The sequence below is a fragment of the Aotus nancymaae genome, unplaced genomic scaffold (genome assembly GCF_030222135.1).
Source record: "Aotus nancymaae isolate 86718 unplaced genomic scaffold, 86718_ANA_hifiasm-v0.15.2.pri h1tg000016l, whole genome shotgun sequence".
In the NCBI taxonomy this organism is placed as follows: Eukaryota; Metazoa; Chordata; class Mammalia; order Primates; family Aotidae; genus Aotus; species Aotus nancymaae.
In genome coordinates this window covers 63,656,570-63,672,738 of record NW_026988428.1, presented here as the reverse complement: position 1 = coordinate 63,672,738, position 16,169 = coordinate 63,656,570, and positions in this window count along the sequence as shown.

Below are 16,169 nucleotides of genomic sequence, written 5' to 3'. Positions count from 1 at the left end.
TGAATCTCCTTTCCCTAACTGTCCCTTTGCTACAAGCACTGCTGCAGCCTTTCCTCTTAACCACTGCAGGGGGGTTCAGCACTAGTTGAAGCCAGCTATCTATACAGGGGAACTGGTCTGGATGTCCCGGCTGGCCTGTAACCTGAGGCCACACTTCAGAAACCAAAGATTTGTCTCAGCTGCCCTCTGTTGGCCACCCTACCCTAAGGTTGGCCAATGTATTTCACACAGAGTACACAATTTCTCTGGTGTCATAGTCACCACTGTACCCTTTCTTGAAATTCTTCAACATGGTTCCCACCGGGATTGGTTTCCCAGCTCCCTCCCTCGACAAAACCCCACTCACACCACAAGAAGGGAAAAGGGAATGAGGTCGCACATTCGCGCAGCCTGTTGCAGGTTGGTGCAGCGTGCCAACACAGTCTGCCACTTAGTCATACGAGGCGTCCTACGGGACCGCGGTTCAAGGCGCACACTCGCTTCGGACGGTGAGGGCGGCCCAGAGCCCCCCACCCAGTGCCCGTCTCGACCTCACACTCGCTCGCACTTACACACTCCTCACGCCAGCCAGATCAGAAACAGAAACGGACGAGTTGCCAGAACTGGCTTACAAAGTAACAAAACCGAGTAAAACCCAAAGTATCAAAACTAGCACTCTGTGGGTGATCAGGCCACCCTTCCACTCGGAGGGAGCGGGCAAAGTGTCAAGCAGGGTTTCGGGCTCGACCCTAGGTGTTTCCATTGTGCGGACGCCACCTGGTGTCGGTTCCTTCCCCGTGTTCAGCCGCTGCGCTGATCGCCGCGGGCCTGCAGGGTCCCGCCTCGGCCAGGCGGCCCGTTGAGAAAGTGAAAATGCGCTCAGACGCGCGCGTTGCCTGAGCTAACCAGAGCCCCTGGCGGGGATGCCCCGCAGGGCAGGCCAAAGTCACCTCAGAGGCAGTTCCGGTCATCCGCCAAAGCAAGTTTCACTTCCCAGTCAGGAAACCAGAAATGTAGCAGGAAGAACCGTGTACAAAGCCACTCAGACACCGGAGTGAGGAAGGAAGAGACCTTTAATCGGTCGTGGAGTCTCGGTAGACTTACGTCCCAAGTACCGAGCTCCCGGAGGAACAGTTCCTCTCCCTTTTTATAGGCTTACAACTCTAAAGGAGAAACTGAGGCAGAACTGTGTCATTGCCCATAGGCTAGGCGTATGACCTCACAGTCTTTGGTTTCATTGATTTATTGGTTCATATTTGACGCACGTGGGGAGGGCAAGGGGTAGGCTTACTGGAGCTGGACAAAGGCAGTAAATTGCTAGTGGACAGAGGTATTTCCAGGAAGGGGTCTGGGTTGTGTAAGCCTGGAGGACGTAACTGAGTGCCGGGCTCTGGCCGGCAGGGATAACATTCTTTGCAACATTTTCAAGGTTTATAGATAACATATATACTAGTTATCAAGAGGGGAGTTACTTTCCCAGTCTCTGGGCCTCATTGTGGCCTGGCCTGTGGCGTCAGCAAGTCACCTGATCACTGGTCTCAGTTCCTTGGTATTTTATCTCTTTTACCCTCCCTTCTATCTGGAGGGTGCAAGGCTGAGGAATGGGGGGCCTCCTCTCTCCTCTCTCACCGGGACACCCGCTGCTGACTTACTCAGATTCCTGGGGTCACAAATCCTTCAGCAGCCCCACCAACCCTCCAAGCTGGAGGAGTTGAAAGAGCAGGAAACAGGAAAATATACCCGATGATGCACCGTTTGAAACAGACATGGAATCCAGTTCATATTACCCCGGTGTGGAGTTATTGAAGGACCTCTCATGCCGCTGCTGCCCCACATCTTCCTGGGGGATCCAAAGGCCAGCTAGCCTCATCTAACCTGGAAGGGAGTGACTCCTTGATTCTGGGCTTCCTCTAGCTGAGGCAGGGATAGGAGTGGGCAACCTGCCAAGCCCTTAGTGCTACTTTCTTCTCAGTCTATAGAAGCTCCCCTTAACCACCAACACCCTGTGGGCTCAGCGGTTGGGACTGGGGGATGGAGGATGTCACCTCCTGGCTGCATAGTAAACAAAGAAAAAAAACTAAGGCCACATTCTGAAGTTCTGGGTGTACATGAATTTTTGGAGAACACAATTCAACCCAGATGGCAGGTAAAGTTCATTAATAACAATTTTAGTATAAAATCATGGGAAAGATAAAGTATAGAGATTTCTTTTTTCCTTAAAGGTTTCTTTTTTCCTTATCACAAAAAGCAATGCAGATTAATTATGGAAAAAAAAATAAAAGCACGGTTAAGCAAAACGAAGGTGGAAAAATTGAGATTTAGATGTGCCTGTTATTAAGTTTTGAAGTAATTGTTACCCATGCATACTTCCTGTTCACAGAAGGAAAAAACAGAGAGTGAAGGACTTCGTGTATTTTAGTTAAGGGAATGTGGAGTTGAAGAAAGAAAACCAGAGTGAAATTTTGCAGATGCAACGGCAAGAAAATCGGATTGCCATTTATATTTTGAGTCAAGGTATTAATAGTAATTAATTGCCAAGATGCAAGATGTCCTTCCATGTTTCAAACAAAATGTACATTATTTATTTTATTTTCCTCTTGAGACACGGTCTTACTGTGTTGCCCAGGCTGGAGTGCAGTGGTGCCGTCATGGCCTCAAGCGATCCTCTCTCCTTGACCTCCCAAAGTGCTCGGATTGCAGGCATGAGCCCCCGCACATTCTTGACTGCATCCCCTGTGCTTTTTCATTCCTCCGACGATTGATGTATATTTTCCATTACTGGATTCATACTGAAGACCTACCTGCGGTTATATTTTGCTTCTCGTAAACAATTTTTTTTGGTAACAGAAATGGGAACCTTGATCAGAAATTTGCAGTTACGTGGATTGTGTTAATCAAGACTCTTAGTTGCAAGTGACAAACTCAATTCAAACTAATTTAAGAAAGGGGTGGTGGCGGGAGGAAAGGAACATTTACTTCCTGGTTCATATGACCTAGATTTTCACAATTGCAATGGTTACAGGCATACTAGATCCAGAGACTCAGTTAATGTTGCTACGAATCCATTTCTTTCCATGTCTTGGATCTGTATTAGATCTGTGTTTGCTGGACTTCATTTCTGGCTAGGATTCAGGGCTTTTATATCTCTTTCCATTTCTTAGCTCTGCTTGTTACTGTTTGGCTTCATTCTTCAGATAGGCTTTTTCCCCTCCCCTGTAGAGCAAGCAAAATAATCACTGACCCCTCCTGACCTCTGTCATTTCAGTTCAGTAGCTTCAGCCATCTTCCTTAAATTGCTCTGGCAGAAGATTTAGGAGTAAGCCAGGAAGGAGCCTCTGGTTGTCATGGGTTGGCTCTCATACCAGTCCCTGAACTCACCCTCCTGTGGCCAGGAAGGTGAAGTCTGCTGATTGGCTAGGCTTACATCAGCCCCTCCTGGTACGCCTAGAATGAGTTTCCCACAAGCTTAAAGGGGAGAGGACACAGGGTTTTGTTTTCCCCCAAAAAGGAGCACAAGAGATAATAAATGGAGTAAAAATGGTTGGAGAATATTAATATAGAAACCTAATACTCTCTGGTTTTACTCGAAATAATATTTGAAAGATTAAGACATACATTTACAGAAATTAAATGATCTTCCAATTGTCACATAGTAACAAAGGCAAAATTTTAAAAATAATAAAATAAATATGTTTTTTGTTAGTTTTTAGTCACTGTTCCAAAAGTGGGAATTTCAAGCATTTTAGTTTGCTTTATGATAATCTGGTAAAGGAAAATCGATCGGAATAGCTCTGTATACTCAGGAATTGAGATGAATAAAATATCGCTCATTAAATATTGTAGTAGGCAGAATTCTAAAAGAGCTCACACCCCCGATATGGGATACAAGGCACACAAAGTCCCCCTTCCTTGAATGGGACCTTTGGATATGATGGAGTATCATTCCATGACTAGATTATAGTATACATGAAGGTGGAGGGATTTTTTTCAGATATAAATAAGGTGTCTAATCATTTGACTTTAAGTTAATTGAAAGAGATATCGCCGTAGGTGAGCCCTTTAAAAGAAGATTTAGAAGTCAGAGACAGGAGAAATCAGATTTAAAGCAGCAGAGACATTCCTTGAAGATATAATCTGACCTATGAAGAGGAGAAGAGAGGGCCATATTGCAGGGAACAGAAAATAACCACTAAGAGTTGAAACCTTCGATCCTACATTCATAAGAAACTGAATTCTGCCAACCACTGGTGAATTGGGAAGAGGAACCTGAGCCTCAGATGAGATCGCAGCCGGTGAGACCCTGAACAGTTGTGTACCCAAATTCTTGACACATGAAGACTATGAGATAACAAATTTGTATTGTTTTAAGACTCTATATTTGTGGTTATTTGTTATACAGCAATAGAAAACTAATACAAGTTTCTTCATAGTAAAAATATATACAATTAATATGATTATTGTATATAAATATTTAAATATATTTTATTTATTCATTTATTTTTTAATTTACTTGAGATGGAGTCTTGCTCTGTAGCCCAGGCTGGAGTGCAGTGACACGACCTCAGCTCACTGCAGCCTCTGCCTCTCGGGTTCAAGCGATTCTCGTGCCTCAGCCTCCTGAGTAGCTGGGATTACAGGCACGCACCACCTCTCCTAGCTAATTTTTATATTTTTAATAGAGATAGAGTTTCATCATGTTGACCAGGCTGGTCTCCAACTCTTCAAGTAATCCACCCACCTTGGCCTCCTAAAGTGGTGGGATTACAGGCATTAGCCATGGCGCCCAGCCTATTTAAATATATTTTTATATTAATATAGATATTATATGCTATATATTATAATTTATTTGTTATGTTATAAAAAATCCATAGTAGCAAGACCAGCCTGGGTAACATAGTGAGACCCCATCTCTACAAAAAATTTAAAAATTAGCTGAGTGTGGTGGTTCTTGACTATAGTCCCAGCTACTCAGGAGGCTGAAGTGGGAGCATCACTTAGGCCCAGGAGTTCAAGGCTGAATTGAGCTAATACTGAGCCACTGCATTCTAGCCTGGGTGGCAGAGTGAGACCTTATCTCTTAAAATAGAATAAAATAAATATATATAAAAAATATATAAATATAACATCATATATTATTAATATTCACATCTATAAGTAATAGAAAATCTATACTATAATCAATGTGATATATTAATATATTAACATATATGAATATATAGTCAATGTCTATATAGCTAATATATAACACAGTTACATATAAAATGGTTAATATTTATATAGTTAATATATAATGTAGTTATATATAGTTGATATTTATATAGTTAATATATAATATAGTTATATATAGTTGATATTTATATAGTTAATATATAATGTAGTATATATGTAAAGTATATAGACTGAGGCAGAATTGTGCTACCTTGTAAACTTACAAGCTATGTCGAATACATGGTACCCACTATCACACAAGTGTCTTTGTGCAGTAGCATTGTATAGTCGGAAGAGCACGGGATTAGGAGCTAATTTTGCCATTACTTTTTTTTTTTTGAGATGGAGTCTTGCTCTGTCATCCAGGCTACAGTGCAATGGTGTGATCTCGGCTTACTGCAACCTCCACCTCCCAGATTCAAGTGATTCTCCTGTTTCAGCCTCCTGAGTAGCTGGGACTACAGGCATGAGCCACCATGCCCAGCTAATTTCAGTACTTTTAGTAGAGATGGGGTTTTGCCATGTTGGCCAGACTGGTCTCAAACACCAGACCTCAGGTGATCCACCTGCCATGGCCTCCTGAAGTGCTGGGATTACAGGTGTGAGCCACCGTGCCGAGCCTGCCATTTCTTTCAATGGCAAAAACCGGAATTACTTTTGCACCAGCCTAATAGTATTCTGGTGTGCTGGCTCAGCCACTAACAACTAATCGACTATCTCTGGATAAATTGCTTCATCTTTTGGAGCTTTAGCTTCCTCATCTGGAAAAGGAAGGCATCAGCCTGGCATAATTTTTGTGTATCTTCTGATTCTTACCTTCTATATTAAATGTGTCAGTTATATGTAGGATGCACTTAAACCTGGAAGGGAAGGTAAACTATGCAAAGTGGCGACACATAAATATTCAGGAACTAAAATGCCTTCACCTTGGTCAGTGCCAGGAGAATTGGTATTGGCAGCTACCACAGAATAGAAGGATGGAGGAACTACCAGACAGTCTTCCCAGCAAGGCATACAGTTGAAAGACAAGATCTGACACTACGAGAGACCACTGAGTCCTGGATACGTTTTTCTTCTTAAGCTAAGAAGTTGTAAGTCTTTTCTACTTTAAACATAGAACAGGATGTGTGGTTGAATGCACACACAAGAGATTACACGGGGCCAGGTGCTGTGGCTCACGCCTGTCATCTCAGCTATTTGGGAGGCCGAGGTGAGCGGATCACCTGAGGTCAGGAGTTTGAGACCAGCACGACCAACATGGCGAAACCCTCTCTCTACTAAAAAATACAAAAATTGGCTGGGCATGGTGGTGAGCGCACCTGTAATCCCAGCTACTTGGGAGGCTGAGGCAGGAGAATCGCTTGAGCCCAGGAGGCAGAGGTTGCAGTGAGTTGAGATCGCGCCACTGTACTCCAGCCTGGGCAACAAGAGTGAAACTCCATTTCAAAATAATAATAATAATAATAAACAAAAAAAGAAATTATAAGGGTCTCTGAGATTCAGTTGTGCTTTTTCCTACTTTTACTGTATAACTGATCTCTTCAGGATAATGAAGGAGTTTATTAATCCACTGAGTATATAAGTTGGTAAACACAAATACTTTTACCAAAAAATGATTACTGCACAATTTTTTTTTCTAATTTAAGAACTGAAAAAAGTATTAGAGCCACTGGATCTGGTGGCTCATGCCTGTAATCCCAGCTACTCCGGAGGCTAAGGTGGGAGGATCTCTTGAGTCTAGGAGTTTGATAGCAGTCAAATTATATATATAAAGTTTGATAGCAGTCAAATTATAAAAAAGTATAGCAACAATAAATTAAAAAGTAAGGAAGTAAAAAGTAAAACAATCAGCTGGGTGTGGTGGTGCATCCTTGGAGTCCCAGATACTCAGGAGGCTGAAGTAGGAGGATCACTTAAGCCCAGGAATTCAAGGCTGCAGTGAGTTATGATTGTGCCACTGTGTTTCAGTCTGGACAACAGAGTGAGACCTCATGTGTTTAACCTGGAAACCATCATTCTCAGCAAACTGACACAAGAACAGAAAATCAAACACCACATGTTCTCACTCATAGGTGGGTGTTGAACAATGAGAACACATGGGCACAGGGAGGGGAGCATCACACACTGAGGTCTGTTGGGGGGAACAAGGGGAGGGACAGTGGGGAGTGGGGAGTTGGGGAGGGGTAACATGGCAAGAAATGTCAGATATAGGTGATGGGGACAGAGGCAGCAAACCACATTGCCATGTATGTACCTATGCAACAATCCTACATGTTCTTCTCATGTACTCCAAAACCTAAAACACAATAAAAAAAAATATATATATATATATATATATTTTTTTTTTTAAAGGGCTCGGTGGTTCACACCTTTAATCCTGGCACTTTGGGAGGCCAAGGCAAGTGGATCACGAGGTCAGGAGTTCGAGACTAGCCTGGCCAACATAGTGAAATCCCATCTCTACTAAAAGCACAAAAATTAACTAGACATGGTGGCACGCTCCTCTGATTCCAGCTACTCGGGAAGCTGAGGCAAGAGAGTTGCTTGAACCCAGGAGGTGGAGGTTGTGGTGAGCTGAGACCGCACCACTGCATTCCAGCCTGGGCAAGAAAGCAAAACTCCATCTCAAAAAAAAAAAAAAAATTCTAGCGTTGGTTGGTGGTTACGGTTGTACAACAATGCAAATGTACTTCATGCTACTGAACCGTATATTTAAAAATGGTTAAGGTGGTATTTTTTTTTTTCTTTTTTCGATACGGAGTTTTGCTCTTGTTACCCAGGCTGGAGTGCAATGGCGAGATCTCGGCTCAGCGCAACCTCCGCCTCCTGGGTTCAGGCAATTCTCCTGCCCCAGCCTCCTGAGTAGCTGGGATTACAGGCACGCGCCGCCACCTCGCCCAGCTAATTTTTTGTATTTTTAGTAGAGACGGGGTTTCACCATGTTGGCCAGGATGGTCTCGATCTCTTGACCTCGTGATCCACCCGCCTCAGCCTCCCAGTGCTGGGATTGCAGGCGTGAGCCACTGCGCCCGGCCAAGGTGATATGTTTTATGTTTATATATTTTACTGCAATTTAAAAAATTAATATAAAAAATTGCAATAGAATTCTACCATTAGTTTATTAGATACTTTTATCAACATTAAAAATCTTAACAAATAGATTTTTTAAATTATGGTATCACATAGCAAGTTTTCAGTATATCCTAGTAGGAATAGTATTTTCCAAGTACACATCTAAACTCCTGAAATTCTTCTGTTTGACATGTTTGCCCTCTGAAATCATGTTTTCAGACTATTTAAAGCTAAACTTAGGCTGGGCGCGGTGGCTCACGCCTGTAATCCCAGCACTTTGGGAGGCCGAGGCGGGCAGATCATGAGGTCAAAAGATCGAGACCATCCTGGCCAACATGGTGAAACCCCATCTCTATTAAAAGTATAAAAAAATTAGCTGGGCGTTGTGGTGCGCACCTGTAGTCCCAGCTACTCGGGAGGCTGAGGCAGGAGGATTGCTTGAAACTGGAAAACGGAGGTTGCAGTGAGCCGAGATCGCGCCACTGCACTCCAGCCTGGCGCCTGGCAACAGAGCAAGACTCTGTCTCAAAAAAAAAAAAAAAAAAAACTGAGTGTGGTGGCACACGCCAGTGATCCCAACTACTTGGGAGGCTGAGGCAGGAGAATCATTTGAACCTAGGAGGCAGAGATTGTGGTGAGCCGAGATTGCGCCACTGCACTCCACCTTGTGCAACTAGAGCAAAATTCAATCTCAAACAAAACAAACAAACAAACAAACAAAAAACAATAAACATAATGAAAGACCTTAAGTTGGATGTGTGCCAGACTTGTCGGAGGAACAGCAATGAGGCCAGTAGGGATGGAGCAGAGAGAGCAATGGTTGATTAGAGAGGTAGTGAAGGGCTAGATTACAAACGGCCTTGGGATGACTGCAGAGACGTTGTTTTATTCTGAAAGAAGGTAAGAGACATTGAACAGTTTTGAGCAGAGACATAGTATAATCTAATTTGCATTTTAAAAGGATCATTTTTAGTTACAATATTGGCAACAGACTCTGGAAAGTCACAGGTGGAAGCAGGGAGGCTACTGCAGTAATACAGGCAAAAAGACTTCCGCTTCTGGCCAAGATGGAGTAACAGAGACTGGATTCACCCTGCCAGCTGAAAAACAGCACATGACATATGAAACAATGTTTTTCAAATATTGGACATAAGTTAGCACATGGTAGCAATCCCTTAGAGAAAGAAAGCAACCAAGGTAATCGCTGTCATTGCTACAGCTTACTACCTGGGGAGAGTTTCCAGGTCACAGTACAGGGGAGGACAATCTAACAGGAGCCTAGTGGTGCCACTGAATTGAAGAAATGGAGTTAGGCGTATTGGGCCAGGGCAGCTAAAAATCTCAGAGCAGAGCATCAGAGAGGAGAGATGCGCAGAGAGAGAATCCTGAGATCTGCCGAAGCTTGCTGAGCTTTGGCTGAGAACTGATTGGCAAAGTATGTAGTGCATGCCTGTAGTCCCAGCTACTTGAGAGGCTGAAACAAGAAGATTGCTCAAGCCTAGGAGTTTGAGGCGGTAGTCAACATCATACTGAATGGGCAAAAACTAGCAGCATTCCCACTGAGAACTGGAACAAGACAAGGATGCAGTCTCTCACTACTGCTATTCAACATAGTATTGGAGACGGCACAGCGACTCACACCTGTAATCCCAGCACTTTGGGAGGCCAAGGTGGGTGGATCACCTGAGTTCAGGAGTTTGAGGCCATCTTGCCAACACGGTGAAACCCTATCTCTACAAAAAATACAAAAATCAGCCATTTCTACAAAAACCCCGTCTCTACAAAATATACAAAAATTAAGTGGCAGGTACCTGTAATCTCAGGTACTTGGGAGGATGAGGCAGGAGAATCGCTTGAACCTGGGAGGTGGAGGTTGCGGTGAGCCAAGATCGCGCCACTGCACTCCAGCCTGGGCAACAAGAGCGAAACTCTGTCTCAAAAAACCAAACCAAACCAAACAAAAAAAGCAAATACAGTCCCTATAGTATCTAACATGCTGAAGGTTTGCATAGTCAGGTTTCTTCAGATAAAAAAACAGGCAAACTATATACACATATACAATATTTTATATATATGTATATAGTTTGCATATATGCACATATGCCTGCCCCATACCCTGAGAGATTTATAATTGGCTCACTTGATTACAGAGGCTGGCAAGTTCAAAATCTACAGGGCAGGCTATTTCCAAATCAAGTTGCATTCAGAGATCCTAGGAGTTGGGACTTGAAGTCCCAACATATAAATTTTGAGGGGGATACAATTTAGCCCATAACAGTGTTCAATAAATATTTGTTGAAAAAAAAAGTCTTTCTCCCTAGGTATAATCTGAGCATGTGATCTCCATGTTTCTCTTTTCCCTCTTTTAACATGAACTTTCTGTTTTCTGTCATTTCTGACTTTAGGAAGCCAAATGTTGGTTCATGTGCTGTCTAAGCATGGGTGGGGGTGGGTGGCACCCTTGTTTTCCCTGATGCATTCGTATTTGATCTTTGGTATATTGCACAGTTGCTTGAATGAATTTGAAAAGAAACAAGCTGAGGCCTATAATTAGTAAGAAGGAGGGAGGAGACAGTGGCAAGCAAGGAGTGGCCCCAGCTTCGGCTTGCTCTTTCTTTTTTTTTCTTTGAGATGGAGTATCACTCTTGTTGCCCAGGCTGGAGTGCAATGGCCAGATCTCGGCTCACCGCAACCTCCACTTCCGAGGTTCAAGCGATTCTCCTGCCTCAGCCTCCCAAGTAGCCGGGATTACAGGCATGCGCCACCACACCTGGCTATTTTTGTATTTTTAGTAGAGATGGGGTTTCTCTATGTTGGTCAGGCTGGTTTCGACCTCCTGACCTCAGGTCATCCACCCACCTAGGCCTCCCAAAGTGCTGCGATTACAGGCGTGAACCACTGTGCCTGGCCTCTTTCTTTTCTTTTCCTTAATGTTGTGACTTGGTTTGATTAGCTCCCTGCTCTCTGGAGGTAGAACCTCAAATCAGTAGTCTTGCGTGGAACAGAAACAGGCCCTTCGCCTCTGGTCTCCCTTGCAGTGAGGAGAGCAGAATTGACTTGCTGAGAATAGCATCCCCTAGCAGACAGGACTAAACTGTCTCCTGGGAGGTTACCAAGTAAAGTGGGCTAATAGCTTTTTGGAAAGTGCGTCATGGAAAAGCAAAATAGTCAAAGAAAATGACAGCAGATGTAAGACCAAAGATTACCTGTGAAAAGTAGAAGTAATCTGGAAATGTGAAAATAATATCCTTAAGCAGAATGGTGTGGAACAAAATATACACAGAAATGAGTGAGGAAACATGAGGTAATATAAAGAAAGAGGAATTCTAAATACATCAGAATGAAAACACTTTCTTTAGCTGTACTGATTGGTAGTCATCGCTGATTTTTTTTGGCAGAAATAAGTTGGAAATTTATGTCAGTACCCTTAGACAATAATTCAAATATATATATATATATTATAGGCAGGGTGCAGTGGCTCATGCCTGTAATCCTGGCACTTTGGAAGGCTGAGGCGGGTAGATTACCTGAGGTCAGGAATTCCAGATCACCCTGACTCAACATGGTGAAACTCTGTCTCTACTAAAAATACAAAAAATTAGCCAGGTGTGGTGGGGGGGGGGGGCACCTGTAAGCCCAGCTACTTGGGAGTCTGAGGCAGGAGAATCACTTGAACCCAGGAGGTGGAGGTTCCGGTGAGCCGAGATTGCGCCATTGCACTCCAGCCTGGGCAACAAGATGGAAACTCCGTCTCAAAACAAAACAAAACACACACACACACACACACACACACACACACACAGTCTCTCTCTATATTATATAGTTATGCCTAAGATAATATGTAGCAAAGATGATAATATATAATTGATGTAATTCTTACTTCAGAAATACTTTTATTATTTACAATAAAGGTCCAGGTTTAAGAAGCCTTTGAGGTAACACATTATGGTGCATTTATAAGCTAAAACTCTCAGGTCAGGATTCTGATATCCAGAACAAATCCAAGCACGCTAACCCCCTTACAGAGTAGCCCTCCACACGGCTCCCTTTTGCCCATATGCACCCCGTGCTATGACAACAATAGAGATTTATGCAGACTAACTTTGGGAGATTATTAAACCCTGGACATTTCCTCCCACCAAATTCCAGACAGATGATCGGGCTGATAACTGCATTTAAATAGATTTTAAAATGGATCAGAAGAGATAAAAATCAATGGTGGGTGGATTTGACTGACAGAATGGTAAAGGGGAGTCAGCAGTCTCGCCGGAGGGGCGCTCACCCCCTGCAGGGGAGTGGGTGTTCATGGACCTGGGCGATTGCTCTCAGCAGGAAGACTGATGGAAACCAAGGAAAACAGATATGCTACGGGCACGGTGGCTTTTGCCTGGCATCCCAGCACTTTAGCAGCACGGCGGATCACTTGAGGCCAGGCTATGATTTGGGCTGTCTCCACCAGCCTGGTCAACGTGGTGAAACAGTCTCTACTAAAAATACAAAAATTAGCCGGGCGTGGTGGCGCACACCTGTAATCCCAGCTACTCAGGAGGCTGAGGCAGGAGAATCTCTTGAACCCCGGAGGTGGAGGTTGCAGTGAGCTGAGATCACGCCACTGCACTCCAGCCTGGGCGACAGAGCGAGATCCTGTCTCAAAACAAAACGAAACAAAACAAAAAACAAGTTTATGGAGTTTATGTAGAGTGAACTAAAACTCAGTTGAATATACTAGTTTTCCCTGTGTGCGAATCAAACGGAGCATCCAGAGACCATCACAAGTCTTACAGCCTAACCAAGAGGTTCGGTGTGTGCCTGTATGAGTGTGGCTAATGTGTATGAATTAGGGGAAACATGGAGAAATTGTTTATAACTCTTGAATCTGTTGTTTGATATCTTTCATTATTTTTGGAAAATTCTCATTCGTTATCTCTTCCAAGATATCTTCTGCTTGCTCTTTTTCTCTTCTCCTTCCAAGATTCTCATAACATGTATGCTAACCCATTCGATATTGTTTTACAGCACTTGAATACCGTTCAAGTGTATAATACACCTAGCTTGAACACTGTTCAGGTGCTATAAAAATTCAAATTATTTAAAAGTAATTCAAATTGTTTTAATACTTTTTTCTTATTGTGTTTGTTTGGGTAATTTCTTTTCTTTTCTTTTTTTTGAGACAGAGTTTTACTCTTGTTGCCCAGGCTGGAGTGCAATAGTGTGATCTCAGCTCACTGCAACCTCTGCCTCCCAGGTTTAAGCAATTCTCCTGCCTGCGCCTCCTGAGTAGCTGGGATTACAGGCATGCGCCACCACACTGGGCTAATTTTTTGTATCTTTAGTAGAGACGGGGTTTCACTATGTTGGCCAGGCTGGTCTCAAACTCCTCACCTCGTGATCTGCCTGCCTTGGCCTCCCAAAGTGCTGGGATTACAGGTGTGAGCCACTGCATCCAGCTGTTTGAGTAATTTCTATTGACATAACTTCAAAGCAATTGATTATTTTCTCCACTGCATTTATATTGTCAAGATTATTAATGAGCCTGAAGGAGGAGCTGTTCATCTCTGATACTGCATTTTTTTTTTTTTTTTTTTTTTTTTTTTTGGAGATAGGATTTTGCTCTGTTGCCCAGGCTGGAGTGTAGTGGTGCGATCTCAGTTCACTGCAAACTTGACCTCCTGGGCTTAAGCCATTCTCCCATCTAAGCCTCCCGAGTAGCTGGGACTATAGGTGTAGGTCACCACACCTCGCTAATGTTTCTATTTATTTATTTATTTATTTATTTTGAGACGGAGTTTCGCTCTTGTTACCCAGGCTGGAGTGCAATGGCGCGATCTCGGCTCACCGCAACCTCCGCCTCATGGGTTCAGGCAATTCTCCTGCCCCAGCCTCCTGAGTAGCTAGGATTACAGGCACGCGCCACCGTGCCCAGCTAATTTTTGTATTTTTAGTAGAGACGGGGTTTCACCATGTTGACCAGGATGGTCTTGATCTCTTGACCTCGTGATCCACCCACCTCGGCCTCCCAAAGTGTTGGGATTACAGGCGTGAGCCACCACGCCCGGCCTAATGTTTTTATTTCTTATAGAGACAGAGTCTCCTCACTGTTATCTTGCTTGTTCTCCCACTCCTGGGCTCAAGTGATTTTCTTGCCTTGGTCTCCCAAAGTGCTGGGATCACAGGCTTTAGCCACTGTGCCTGGCCTGATACTGAGTATCTTATTTTTAGCATTTCTATAAAGGCTATCAGTTTTTGTATTTCAGAAAGTCAATCACTTCCATCTTTCTTTCGAAATCCTACCCCCACCCACACCATCTCTTCACATCTGTTGTCCTTTTCTTTTCTTTTTTTTTCATGAGATCTTTTAACATATTATTCCTGGCCATTTTAAAGTCTCTCTCTTAGTTATAACATGGAGGTCAGCTCTGAGTCTGGGTCTGTTGATTATTTTGTATCTTGACAGGGGGTTGTTGTCATCGTTTTCTTCTTCTTTTGATTCAATTTATAATTTTTCATTGATGGCCAAACATCTTGTGTAAAACAGGAGAGATTTAGATAAATCGTATTTGTGACTAGAACTGGACACACCTCTTCTCAGGCAGTTAGCTTGGTGGATTGAATTAATCTAGTTAAAAGGTGAAATGAGCCAGGCGCGGTGGCTCAAGCCTGTAATCCCAGCACTTTGGGAGGCCGAGGCGGGTGGATCACGAGGTCAAGAGATCAAGACCATCCTGGTCAACATGGTGAAACTCCGTCTCTACTAATACAAAAAAAAATTAGCTGGGCATGGTGGCGCGTGCCTGTAATCCCAGCTACTCAGGAGGCTGGGGCAGGAGAATTGCCTGAACCCAGGAGGCGGAGGTTGCGGTGAGCCGAGATCGCGCCATTGCACTCCAGCCTAGGTAACAAGAGCGAAACTCCGTCTCGGGGGGGGAAAAAAAAAAAAAAAGGTGAAATGGATTTTTTTTTTTTTTTTTTTGAGATGGAGTTTCACTCTGGTTGCTGAGGCTGGAGTGCAAAGGTGCAATCTCAGCTTAATGCAGCCTCTGCCTCCCCAGTTCAATTGATTCTCCTGCTTCAGCCTCCTGAGTAGCTGGGATTACAGGTGCCCACCACCACACCTGGCTAATTTTTGTATTTTTGGTAGAGACAGGGTTTCACCGTGTTGACCAGGCTGGTCTCAAACTCCTGGCCTTGGGTGACCCACCCACCTCAGCCTCCCAAAGTGCTGGGATTACAGGTGTGAACCACCAAACCTGGCCTCAACCCCTTTAAATTCGTATTGCAAATAATTCCCCTTATCATGAAAACATTATTTTTAATGGCTGCAGAGGATTGCTTTCTATTAACATGAAAGTTTATTCAACCAAACTCATTATTGGACATTGTAATAGACTTAATGTTTTATTTTTCCAGCTCTTTACACCAAAACATTTCCTATTGTAGTGATTTATTTGAATAATTTCCCCTCCCCAACTCCATGTGGTTCTAAAAGGGTGGCCAATCACAGTACCCCCATTTCCCTAGCCTCTACATGGGAGAATGACCCAGGCCCTGCCTATCACACCCTCCTGGCTACAGCGAGTGATGCAAAGGTGAACCAGTGAGAGAAGGAGGAACAGTCCTTTTTCAGGAATTTCTATAACATTGGTGAAAAATTTTGTCAGTTGGGGTCATGGAGCTGAATGAATATGGCTTGAGGGCTCCCAGCTGCCATCTTCCTCGGGACTTGAGGAGAAAAGGAACCAATCAGAGACAAGTACACAGAGAGAAAGAATGGGAGGAGTGAGCTCTGGCTGCACCAAGTCTCTAATCCCAGGCTATAAAGTCTTTTGAGTTGCTCTGGTTCCATAAACTCATTCTTCCTTTTGGACCCATTCTAGTTACCAGGAACACTTTTTTATTTAAGCTGGTTTGAT